At 35.3% G+C, this 12,904-nt stretch overlaps 1 long non-coding RNA gene across 1 annotated transcript in view; it reads left to right on the forward strand.

Moving 5' to 3' along the window:
- Nucleotides 1-305: 305 nt before the first annotated feature.
- LOC125078162 (uncharacterized) overlaps nucleotides 306-12,904 on the forward strand; it is a 76,138-nt gene continuing 63,539 nt past the window's right edge. The window contains exon 1 of the long non-coding RNA XR_007120809.1: nucleotides 306-371. This is a non-coding gene — a long non-coding RNA (uncharacterized LOC125078162). The remainder of the gene's footprint in view (nucleotides 372-12,904) is intronic.

A 12,904-nucleotide genomic window follows, 5' to 3' on the forward strand; every position in this document is an offset into this window, starting at 1 on the left:
GGTCTGTGAAGATAGTCATTTACTTTTATATCTGTGGTATTGTGGCTTATGGTAAGAAATACATATTTATTTTTTGTTCCCATTCCTTTAAATTTCCTAAATGGTAACAGTGTTAAAGATGTCCTGATACTTACAACAAACCCCATTCAACTACACCTGAGTTTATGTTAATGAGGTGTCTTTTGAAAGGCACCTAAAGTGTGAGGGTTTGTTGCCAAGGGAACCAATTATGTGATTCGAGATTTGGAACTTTTTTGTAATAAAGCAGTAATCTAGTAAGTAAACTGCTTTCCTGATTTTTGTGAGCTGCTCTAGCAGCTTAATCAAACCTAAGAAGGAAGTCATCAGAACCTCCAATCCATAACCCGGAGGTCAGAATCACCTAGATTTGTGATTGGTGTAGGGCGTGTGTGTGTGTGTGTGTGTGTGTGTGTGTGTGTGTAGTCTTGTAAGACTAAGCCCTTAATATGTGAGATCTGATGATATCTCCAGGTAGGTAATGTCAGAATAGAGATCAATCGTTAAGACTCTAAGCTGGTGTTAGACGAGTGCCTGGTGGTATGGAGGGAAAAAATACATTGGAACTGGGGTAAGAATCATAATATCCAAACTTAGGATGCATCAATTTCTATCACATGATTATTAAAATGACACATTATACACACTACATCTTATAAATATGAGTTTTGTTTTACCTCAGAGCCAAATAATCACTTTTTAGAAAAAATCAAATTTGTACTTATTAGTTTATATGCAGTTGATCAATTTTATTATTACATGTTGACACTAAAATTTCCCAAAGCAATCTGGTCTCTGAGAAGCAGAGAAGCACAGAAACTCATAGACTCGAATTAAATAGCAGTTAGAGACTTTGGAATATTTGTGTTGTTTAATAAACATAAAGGGAAAAAGAAGATAAATCACCTTTGTACACAAGAATGCCAAAGTAAGACAGCCGTTTTAAAACACCCTTAGTGCAAATTTTTAGTATACAGAAACTACAGACAAGTGTTTCAAAATAGAAGAAAAATGTGAAGTTTTATTATCGGGGAATATGATTTTTCAAAATTATATTTAATGCCTTAGAGCAGACATTAGCAAAGGCAAATGGCTGTTATGCTGGCAAGATGTGACCATGATCAGTTGATAAGATATTAGAGAAGCCTCTGTAGAAATAAAGGAAGTTTTAAGACAGGTAATAGTACAACAGGGAGCTTTTGTATAGCCAGAACTGGTAGTGTCCATTAAGGCACTCACCAACGGTGAAAGGGCTCAAAGGGTTCTTTTTCTTCCCTATTACTAGACCTTTCTACTCTGGCGGGATAGAATGCTTGGACTGACAGCTGGAGATATTACTCTATTTTTTTCTGATGCAATTAAATCCGTGTTTCTCAAAGTCAGTACTATTAGCATTTTGGGTCCAATACTTCTTTGTTATGAGAGGCAGCCCTGTGCATCAGAAGATGCATTCTTGGCCTCTACCCACTTATGACTATCCAAAAGTCTCCAGACATTGCTAAATGTCCGGGGGAGGGGGAGAAGGGGCAAAATGACCCTTACTTGAAACCACTGTAATTACATACTTGTTATAACTGCTGTGATAATCTACTATTTTTAAGATCAGCTTGTCAATTTCTATAAAGTAGCCATTATGAATTTCATAGGGTTTGCGATGAGTTTATACATCAAATTGGAAGAATTGCCATTCAATAATGAGTCTTAACAATCTATGAACATGGAGTATCTCACCATTTATTTAAATCTTGTTTAATTTTTCTCAGCAATGTTTTGTAATTTCTCAGATAAGATTCTTATACTTCATTTACTAAATTATCATTTATGCATATTTTATATATATTTATAGTTTAATATATAGTATACATGTATATATTGATTTTTATGTGTTTATACATTGTATTTTTTTCATGGAAGAGCCTTGCCCTTCCTTTGCTAAATTTATTCGTAAGAATTGCATTAGTTTTGTTGCTATTGCATCTTAATTTCATTTTTAGAATGCATTTTTCTAGTAAAATAGCAATATGAAGATTTTTTCATATTGATCTCTTATGCTGCACAATCACTAAACTCATGTATTAATATTTTTTTCAAAGATTTTATTTATTTATTTGGCAGACAGAGATCACATGTAGGCAGAGAGGCAGGCAGAGAGGAAGAAGCAGGCTCCCCACTGAGCAGAGAGCCTGATGCAGGGCTCGATCCCAGGACTCTGGGATCATGACCTGAGCCGAAGGCAGAGGCTTTAACCCACTGAGCCACCCAGGCGCCCCATGGATTAGTATTTTTGTAAATTCCTTGCGATTATTTGCTTATAAGATCATGTTTCCCTTGAGTAAAGACTATTTAACCTCTTCCTTTCTAATCTTTATGCCTTTTATTTTACTTGATGGCCTTATTTCGTTGGATAGAACATGCAGTACAAATATTGAACAGGAGTTGTGAAAGAAGAAATTTTTATCTTAGCTCTGAACTTAGAAAAGTTTTTCACTATAAAATATTATTTTGGCTGTAGCTTTTCTATAGATGTTTCTTTTGAGTTTAAAAAGTTCCTTTTTATTCCTGTTATGTGTATAGTATTTATCATAAAATAGATGTTGAGATTTTTCAAATTTCTTTCTGAGTCAATTGAGATTTTCATGTAGTTTATATCATATGTCCCATGAATACAGTAGATAATATCCTTGACATTCAAACATACTTTGCATTCCTAGGATATACTATACTTAGTCATAGTATATAATTCTTTTTATGTGTTGCTGGATTTAATCTGTTAATGTTCTATTAAGGATTTTTGTGCCTATTTCATGAAGTATATAGGTCATGTTTTGTGAAATTTTGTCATTTAATATAAACGAAGAAATGGTTCTTTCTGCATTTTCTGATACATTTTATGTAGTGTTGGTATCATTGCATCCATAAATATTTGTTAGAATTTACCAAAGACACAATTTGGGCTGGAACTTTTCTTTGTGGGAAGATAGTTAATTATAAATTCACTTTCTTTACATGTATTATTCAGGTTTTCTATTTCTTCTTGAGATAGCTTTTATGTTTTCGTTGGAATTTCTTCATTATATCTTAGTAGTGTCATATGTTGGGTTAAAGCTTTTCATAATATTCCCTTATAACCTTCTTAATTTTGATAAGAATTTTAGTAAGGCCCTCTCTTCATTACTCATTTTGTTGACTTGCATATTCTTCCTTCTTATCTTACTCATTCTAGCTAAAAGTTTATCACTGTAGTTTATGTTTTCAAAGAACTGGGCTTTAGTTTCATTGATTTTCTATATTACTCCTCTATTTTCTATAATTTTGATTTCTGCCCTGATACTTATTATTTTCCTACTTACTTCAGGTTTTATTTGCCTTTTTTTTTCCTTTCTGACAATTTCCCTTAAATTTTTGACAGTAAATATTTCTTGTTTTTTAATACAGGCATTTATAGCAATGAATTTCCCAGCTTCCTCTTTTACTTGATGTGTGATTAGAAACAAATTACTAAATACTTAACATGTCAGTTATCTTTTTTGTATGCTATAAGGATTACTTCAATTATTGAAGAGTTAAAAATGTTAACTGCTGTTTGGAGAGTGTCCTATATTTGTTGGTTTTTTAATATTACTGTTACTTGGATGGATCTTAGGTAACATGATAAACACAAATTGTTTGGTTGGCATGATAGAAGGGTTTCAAAACTAAAGTTACTGTTGACACACTAAAAATACTACAGATTTAAATCTTGAGAAAACACAGTATCTTCACTCAATCTTCTGAGTTCATTGATTAAAGCCAGATCTTACTTCTTACATTATCCAAATGACGTTCTTCAATTTAGTCAACATCTATAGCTGGGGACTTAATTCAATAATATGGGAGGCATTCCTAGAGCTCCTCAGCATGATATGCCACAGGAACCTAGAACAGATTACTTTAAACAAACTCAGTAAATGAAATTTTTCATTTTTTTTAAAATTCATTTATTTGACAGAGAGAGATCACAAGCAGGCAGAGAGGCAGGCAGAGAGAGAGAGGAGGAAGCAGGCTCCCCGCTGAGCAGAGAGCCCGATGCGGGGCTCGATCCCAGGACCCTGAGATCGTGACCTGAGCCAAAGGCAGAGGCTTAACCCACTGAGCCACCCAGGCGCCCCTGAAATTTTTCATTCTTTATGGAGAGATGTTTATTTTTGAAAAACAGCTAATTGTTTTAGTTGCTAAATATGTCCGGTAATGAAGTTCAGCAATGCAATTTATGGTTTTAAATGAAATGAGATAGAAACAAAAACAATTATCGGTTTTTCTTTTTTTTTTTTTTTTCGGTTTTTCTTTTTACATGACTGAATGACTATACATTATAAAATGGAGTTTTAAAAAAAGTCTTGGAGATGTGTAAAGTCTTGGGAGGTGACTAATTGATTTTATCTGGGTTTAGTGATTTGTTTAAACCAAAATCAAGAAAATAAACTAAAAATATCTAACACTACAGTGAAATTGCTAGATGTGAACATCATGGATTTATGGGCTAATCCTTTAGAAATACACATTATACTGTTTGCGTTCTGTTTGATTGAAATACCATTTGAATTCTATCCACAATCAGATATTATTGAGCTATTTTGTCCAGGCATCCTAAAGCTAACTAAAATCACGCTGGGTTTATTGAAGTCTGATCTAAAATAAAAAGAGCAATCTACACTATAGAGGTTGATGTTTTTTTCTGGGTCCAAGGCAATCAGAGGCATCTCAACAGTGGTAGCTATGTGGAGTTTCTGTTCAGGATTTGCCACATGTGGTAATAAGTAACTCTAAATCTGCTTCTTACTCTCTTTCCTGATCAATCCTCTTCATCTACTAGTCTACACATATGTTCTCTCTGTGTATCTTGATTCAATGTTTCTGCCACTTATCTTCGTTTTTTATTTTTCCCCCTTGTCTTTCTTTCTTATGCTCCTTCTGTTTCCATTCTTACTTGCTGCTAAATTTCATGATTTCTTTGGCATTTCTTAGTAAAAATATTTGAGAAATAGCATCTGATTAGATAAATCATGTTTTTATGCCAGGTTTGTAATCAATAGGTCGTTGGCTAACCTAAGGTTTGGCTATGACTGAGCTCTGTGTCCTCAGTTTACCTACTCTACTATGGCTAGAAGTGGAAGTGGGATGAAACCATGGCCCTTGGGAAGCTTTCTAACAGTGGAGATGGTGGGAGGTTCAGGCACTCTGACCAGAATCTGCTACATTAAGTAGGCTTGATACTATTTATCTAGCTGAATGCGAGGAGCCTTAGAACTTTTGTATGTGAGAAATCCCTAGCCTAGTGGGTCTACTGATTTCTTCAAGTGCTACCTATTGCCCCAAACAATGACAGAAACATTAGCTTATAAATGTTTTGACACCTCCTTCCCCATCCCCCAACCAGCTTTAGCACAGGACCATCTCTGACTTGGTTAAAATAAAGACTTCCTCTTGAGCCAGTTCAAGGCAGCCACCAGAAAGGCCAGATACATGGCAAAATAACTGCAATTTTTGACAACAGAGGTTGGTTCAGAATCCTCTAGTATTGGGAATGAGGGCCATTATCTTCATGGCTAGTGAAGTTGGTGAGTGGATGTGGGTGAGTGGAAGTGGGTTCTGGGGTGACTTATAATAATACAAAATTCGCTGTTCTTAGAGAAAAATCAGACTTTTTTTTTTGGTAAGTGCTCTTGGATTGCTATAAAATTGTTTAATTTCCAGAATTCCAAAAAAGTTGATTCTGATAGTTAATACAAGTTCTTTGTTGTTTTTATGGAGAAGAAGAATTTCTTACTCCTTCACCTTCGGTGACATTACCAGAATATTAGAACAATTATCAAACTATAAAATGAGTGTAAATAAATCTGATACCTTTCTGACATTTCTATCGTAGCCTACTATGCAGACACTAAAATAGTTTACCCAATCTCTGTTCGCTCTCATCTTTCCTATGAACAAAAGCTTTATTTTGTTGGTGGTAACTGTTAGGTCCCCCCAAAAATGAGTACCCCAATAATGGGTCCGTGATTAAAGGAGCGAGACTGATAGAAAGCAAAGGTCAAGCAAAGCTTTATTTCACTCCAAGCATCAAGAATCAGATTGACTGGTGACAGTTGGGGCCTCCCCTTACAGAGGATGACCCCTCCCTGCTTTTCAGACTAACTTTTATAGAGCAAAGTCCACATGGTTGGGCCTGGCCACACACAGGTGGCTAATTGAATTACAATTCATCCCACAGTAGCCATGGAAACTAGCCCATCACCTTGGTAGCTAGGGACAGTATGTGCCCCCACTGATAGGGTGTCCCCACCTGGCCTGACCCACCCTTGTATTTGAGCTTTGTTACCTGAGGCTGGTTTCTGGGACTTGTTTTTAAGTCCCTGGGGGAAGGGGAGCAGGGACTGTTTAAGGGTTAAACAACAAAGTTATTGTTTAACCTCAATGGAAGCCTCTGGCTAAAATAAAAATATAAAATAGGTCCTTACAGTAACCATTTGCCCAGCTAAACACTTGCTATCCTTTGCAGCTAGAGCTAATAGTTGGACTCAGATACAGACAATAAGATATAAGCAAAACTCTTCTGGAGATGTGGGAAATAATCTTTTCTGAAGAAAAGGAGCAGAATTAGTTGTTTCTCACATATGGCACACATCCTCACTTCTTCCTATATTGAATATGGATCTGGTGGGTCCAGCAGAAACAGTCATGGTACAAATATGAGACTAACGACAGGAGAACAAAGTTAAAGCCAAAAATAGCAAAACTTTACAATAGAAAATCTTGAGTCTCTGGTATTATCCCTGAGCAAATGAGCCACCAATGCTGGTAGTAACACACTTCACTGCCTCCCCTTGCCTGAGAAAATGAAACCCTTATAGGTAAAGACACTAGTGGTTGGGCTTTTTGTCATTTATAAATAAGCACTTTTTGTATTTGATACTTATTTGAAAGCCAAATGTAAACCATTCGGTTTCATTTTCTCTTCTTTGGCCTTTGGTGACCCTGTGCTCTCACTACACAACACTCACGCTGAATCCACTTAGTCTGAGCTTAATGGAGGTGAACAGGAAGGTGTTTGCAGTCACTGAGCTCCTACTGTGGGCCGAAGAACTGAAAGCCAGTTCTTATTCCTTATCGTAGGAACTTTATTAATACAGTGTTATTGTTGTTCACAGTTTATAGATAGAATCTGAGGTTCTAAATGATGAGATAGTTAGTCCAGGGTTATGCCCGTAATGAATGCAAAATGTAGATTTGAACTCAGGTTTGTCTTCCTCTTACTTTTATTAGTCACTGTGCAATATTGCTTCTAGAATTAATGATACATTTTATCATATAAGGTGAAAGGGACCCAAATGTAACTTAATGTGCAAGCCCCGATTTGCTCAGGATTGATGGAGAAAAGAAGAAAGTAGGAAAGAACCTTTCTAAAAGGACATCTAGGTTTATTGTATATAGTCAAGTTTATTGTAGATGCATACTTCTATAATATTCTTTAGAATTATTTCTTTATCCTCTCTCAAGAAATAGTTACAACCAAAGGGCCAAAAGGTGTCCTTAATGGAAGTGAATATGGCCAAGTAATGCATGTTTTAAATTTTTTGGAAGACTACCTCAGGGAAAATACTAGCAAGTGGTTAGGAGGCCAATTACTGGGCACTTTGCTAATTAGTTTTATGGAACATAGGGTGTTTCTGTTTGTTTTGAAAACTTATATTTGTGGAAACATTTGAACAGAGCTACTGCAGCAGTCAAATGTTCTTGGATTAGAGCTCTCAGTACCCATACCTTCCCCACCCGGAGGGCTGTGGCCTAATTTCAGGGTTTTGGGGACTACAGAATCCAAGGCCCATCTGCATTTCAAAGAAACATGAATGGCTGCAGTCCTGCCAGTTCCACTCTTACAATTATGCAAATGACAATTTGATAATAAGAGGCCTTTATAAAAACGAGTTAATTGGCTTTCAGTACATTCAAGTGAATGAATTCATATTTTTCATCTTTAATGAAAAGAGGAAATTCTTGAAAACCTCCCAATACTTGTCTGTGCTTCTCATCACCCCTCTCACCCCCACACACTCCTCCTCCTTTGAAAACATGTTTTCTTCTTTCCTTATGAAATTGGCCATAGGCAGGCAAATAGTGAGCCGGGTATCCACATCATTATTGTACACAACGAGCAGGCTTCAGAATGGCTTGTATTATACTCAGAGTAGAATGAAACATGAAAACACTTTTGTAAGCATTGTTACACCAATAGAACACTCAGGGAAGGGAAAGAAAGAGAAAAATAATTAGAATTCAGGGCATGAAAATGGATTTTTCTTAAATATTTATCACCCCTAAATCTCTCGCCCGCTAAAAATAGATATATGCTGAATTTTGTTTTTTGAGAACTGTTCTTGATTAGAAACTCTTTGACAACAGCTATAGTTTTTATTCCTGGAGGGAATCATACTCCTTAGTTCTGATAAGAATGAACGAAATGGGTCCTCACGTGTTATTACATTTGTCTTCAACTGCATGATATAGAGACACTCTACTTACACATGATTGTATATGAATATATTTTTAGAATAAGAGTCTATGAATATGAATATATTTTTAGAACAAGAGTATACATTTAAATGTTTTCTAAATATTATTCAACCAGAAAATTTTAACACCAGAATTCAACTTAGGTCCGACTGACCTCAGCACTGCTTCTCTTTCAACAAGGACAACACAGAATGTCCTACAATATATGAATATTGCAAGGTGCATTTTTATGAACATTAAGAAACAAGATAACCTACTAGAAATTGGATTATTTGCTCCTTGATCAGATAAATGTTGTTTGTTTGATCAGATATTCAAGAGGAAGACCTGTTTTCTATTACTTTTAACAAAGAAACAACAGCATAGATTAAAATTAAATAAACAAAACAAAACTGAAAATCAATTACTATTAGCATTAACTTGTTTGATGCTAACCAAAGATAGAGTAGGTATTAAAGACCCATAGTAAATTAAAATTGACCTCATAGTTGTATAGGAGTTAATCAACTAAGAAGGAAGCCATTATACCATGGTAGGGGATTCTTTTATTCAAGAGAGTAACTCCTAATTGTTTTTTAACAGTAGAAAATTTGACACTTTATTTTGAATACTTACTGTCTGTATGTATACTTAGAAATATGTGGAGAAATATATGTGCCATTAAATTGATGTGGGCTTTTACCTGCCAAAAAGTGGTTTGATGGTTGGTATTATAAACTTAAAGTCACAATAAAGTGTGCAAGTGGACAAAAACACAGGCTTAGGCTTTAAGTTAGATAAGACTCAACTCCCAGTTCTACCTAGGTTGATTTTCTAACTGTAATCAGATCACCGGTTACTTAGCCTCTATTTCCTTATCCATAAAACAATGGTAATGCTTCCTGTAAAATACTATTGGGAAATAAATTAGAGCACAAAAAATACATATTCAAGATAAAATGCTAACATTCTTTTATATAGTCAATGTACTAATATAGTGTTTGATACTTGTGCATATTCAATAAAGTCAACTATTCAATAATTTGTTTTTCCCCATTTAAGTGGGACTTTCCAAGAGACCAAATCAAAATACGTTTCTTGGGTATTGAGCAATCTTCTCAGTAATGACTTGAGATATTATGGAAAATATTCAAGGATTGATAGCTTTTAAGGCGTAAATGATATAGGAAAGTCCAAGTTTGCTTTCATGATTAGCATCGTCCTAGTGCTACTGGAATAAAAAAGAATTAAGAAGACATGTATGTGTTCACATAACCTGGCCAAGAATTGTACCTGTTTCCCTTTCTGAGTTGGTTTTGTAAGTTCTGGTGCTTGTTGGTTTGGCTACCTGGAAACCTAGCATGTGTGATAATGTTGCATATCCAACCCTGCTTGAGTGCCAGATTTACAAATAAATGTGTTAGTATTTCAGATATTTACGCTAGCTCTTCCCATATGGTTTGGGCTAGTTGTGCACAGGGAAGTTGCAAGCCAGGGAGGGTGGTACACTCTTTTGATGCAGTGCGCACCGGAGGAAGGTGGATGATGAGGCACTTAACTTCCATTGTGCAATTGTATACAGCATCTGAGTGAGATCTACTGAAGACGCTCCCAGGGAAAGCAAACTGTGAGTATCTCCCATCATGCTGTTCTTACATTCCTCATCTGCAATTTTCAACATAGTAGTGTGAAGCATGGCCAGCGACCAGCAAGTGACAGGACAGAAACACAAGGCAGAGCCAAGGAACATCTTCTACTCTAGCAGCACAGTGGGACTATAGGATGGAGGTCTGAATTTTTTTTGTAGCTAGGGGAGCTGCAGACACACTGTAATACATTCCAGAGACAAAAACCAGGGTTAGATTTATATTATCTGAGAAATCAGTGCAGGGACTTGGAATAATATTTAATCTCATCTACAGAACTAATTCTTAGTTCTGGATCATAAATGGAAAGACTGCCTGCATATTTGGAAGCAGTATTAAATCAAAGAAAAACCAGAATTTGTTCTGTGTGGCCTCAGATTGTAGGTAAATCCAGTATTGCTGGTTGAAAGGGAAGGCAATTCCAGTCTGAATCAAGAGAGGGCATTCTAATATTTAACATCATTCCAAATTAAAGTCTGTAGCCACAAGAAAGAGAGAGTTCTCCCTCACTGGAGATATTCAAGAGGTACCAACAAAGATGATACAGGGGATTTTTAGTCTTAGACTCTTAAAATGAGAGTTCGTACTTAGCCAATTAGTGATGAACTTAGGACAACGCACCCACTCCACCTGTTTCCACTTGCCTTGCCATAAATCCTCAGGGTTCGGGATCATGTGCAGGACATTGTTATTGACCAGTCCATACATATTCCTGGTTGAATGGCATGTTGCACAGGCTCATGTGTCGCCATGAGCTAGAGGATTTAAGGTGAGAACAAAATCTGCCCTGAGGTCAGCAAGCATATTGGCACCACTCTTGTACCGTTCATGTAAGACACACAACTGCTGTGTTGTTTGGTTACCAGTCTTGGTATTTATTATTATCATTTGTTATTATTACTGCAGGGCATATCTATTTTTGTTCCTCACTTTGAATCAACAAAAAAATCTTGATTTCATTCCCGAAAGAATTCTGAATCCATCTGGATCATTTCCTTCTTCTCCATCTCTATTACAGACCCTCATAATTTAGATTTCCATGACTTACACTCTGCAATTTTATACTAAAGTTGTGACCGTCCCCACTACTTTCTATTTATCACCTTGTTAGACTTTTCACTGGGCAGCCTTAAGGAGCTTTCTAAATTCAAATACAATCCTTCAAAAAAACTTTCAGTGGCTCCATATTTCCCATGAAAGTAACTTCGAAACTTTTTAGCTGAGGAATCATTTATTTCATATATAATCATGTGTGAGACTCCACTATTTAACTAAATCGTGGAATAGTTCTATGTTATTAAATGTTTCTGTGCCATGGAGTGTTAAAATTTGCTTATTATTAAACTAGTTACTAATTTATTATTAAATCATTCTGATTTTAATAATGTTTTAAAACTGGCTAGTCTACCTAAGAGTTACATTTATTTATTTACTTACTTACTTTAATTTGAATATATGCCATCTAGAAAACCTTGATTGCCAACCATTGTGAATCTATGAGATACTGAAATATGTTCCAATCATGAATCATTATGAATAGAATACCTACGTAACTTCTAAACCCACAATGCTCAGTTTGCTTGGGCTAGAAGTCTGAAAGTAAAAATAAAAGTCATTTTATTTTCAAAATTGATGCATAAAATACTAATTTTCTTGAATTAATACATCTTTTGTTTAGAGGGAGTTGAATAAATTCACAGCAGGATTAGTTTATTTTTTGTGTCGGGTGTATCCAAATATATAACAATATTACATTTCCAAGAACATAATTTAAACATTTTCAAATACTGTATTATTTATCCTTTAATTCACTCAGAATTGTAAAAGTCAAATTGTTCAAGAGTCCAAACTTCATTTGAATTTTCTCATTGAATTCTGAATCTTTCATCAAGATACTATCTTTGCAACACTAAATCATCAAACCAAATTTATTTAGCATGTTAAAAATAACAAAGCATGTGTGTTGGCATAATATTGTATCAGATAAGTATTTCAATAATGGATTTTCTTTGTCATGAAAGAAGGGTGATTTCTTGTCTCATTAGAAAAATTTGTATCAGCATCTTCCCTCAGTATAGCCAATGAACTTCAGTATAAAAATGAACATTCTGCAAACCACTTCCTGTTTCATTAAAAATATATTTGGTATGTCAGTAATTTAAACTTAACGAATTCACATTTATATGTCATTATTAGTATTTTTTTGTTAATGCTGATAAGCATCACCAGTCTTATCTAACATCTCATGACTGTCTGAACACATTTTTTTAAAAAAAGATTTTTATTTATTTATTTGAGACAGACAGAGTGTGCGCGCATGCACAAGTGTGATAAAGGGCAGAAGGAGAAGCAGACTCCCCGCTGACCAGGGAGCCCTATGCTGGACTTGATCCTCGGACTCCAGGATCATGACCTGAGCTGAAGGCAGAAGCTCAACCGACTGAGCCGTCCTCTGAACACATTTCAAAGCAGATTTATTGTGAGCTGGAACCCCTTTAATTTTCTGCCATTGTTTTCACACCATCAATACAACTGTCTTATAATTTTTTATTCCTTAGTTGATGGTGTATTAAAATATATCTAAATACACAGAAATATTTTTTCTGTGGCATAAATACTATAGCCTATGAAGAGATACAAAACATCTAAATTTTCATGAAAATAAACTAGAAATATTTTGCACAAACTAAATTCCCCAAACTATTTCATCA

This window comes from Lutra lutra, chromosome 10 (assembly GCF_902655055.1).
Source record: "Lutra lutra chromosome 10, mLutLut1.2, whole genome shotgun sequence".
In the NCBI taxonomy this organism is placed as follows: domain Eukaryota; kingdom Metazoa; phylum Chordata; class Mammalia; order Carnivora; family Mustelidae; genus Lutra; species Lutra lutra.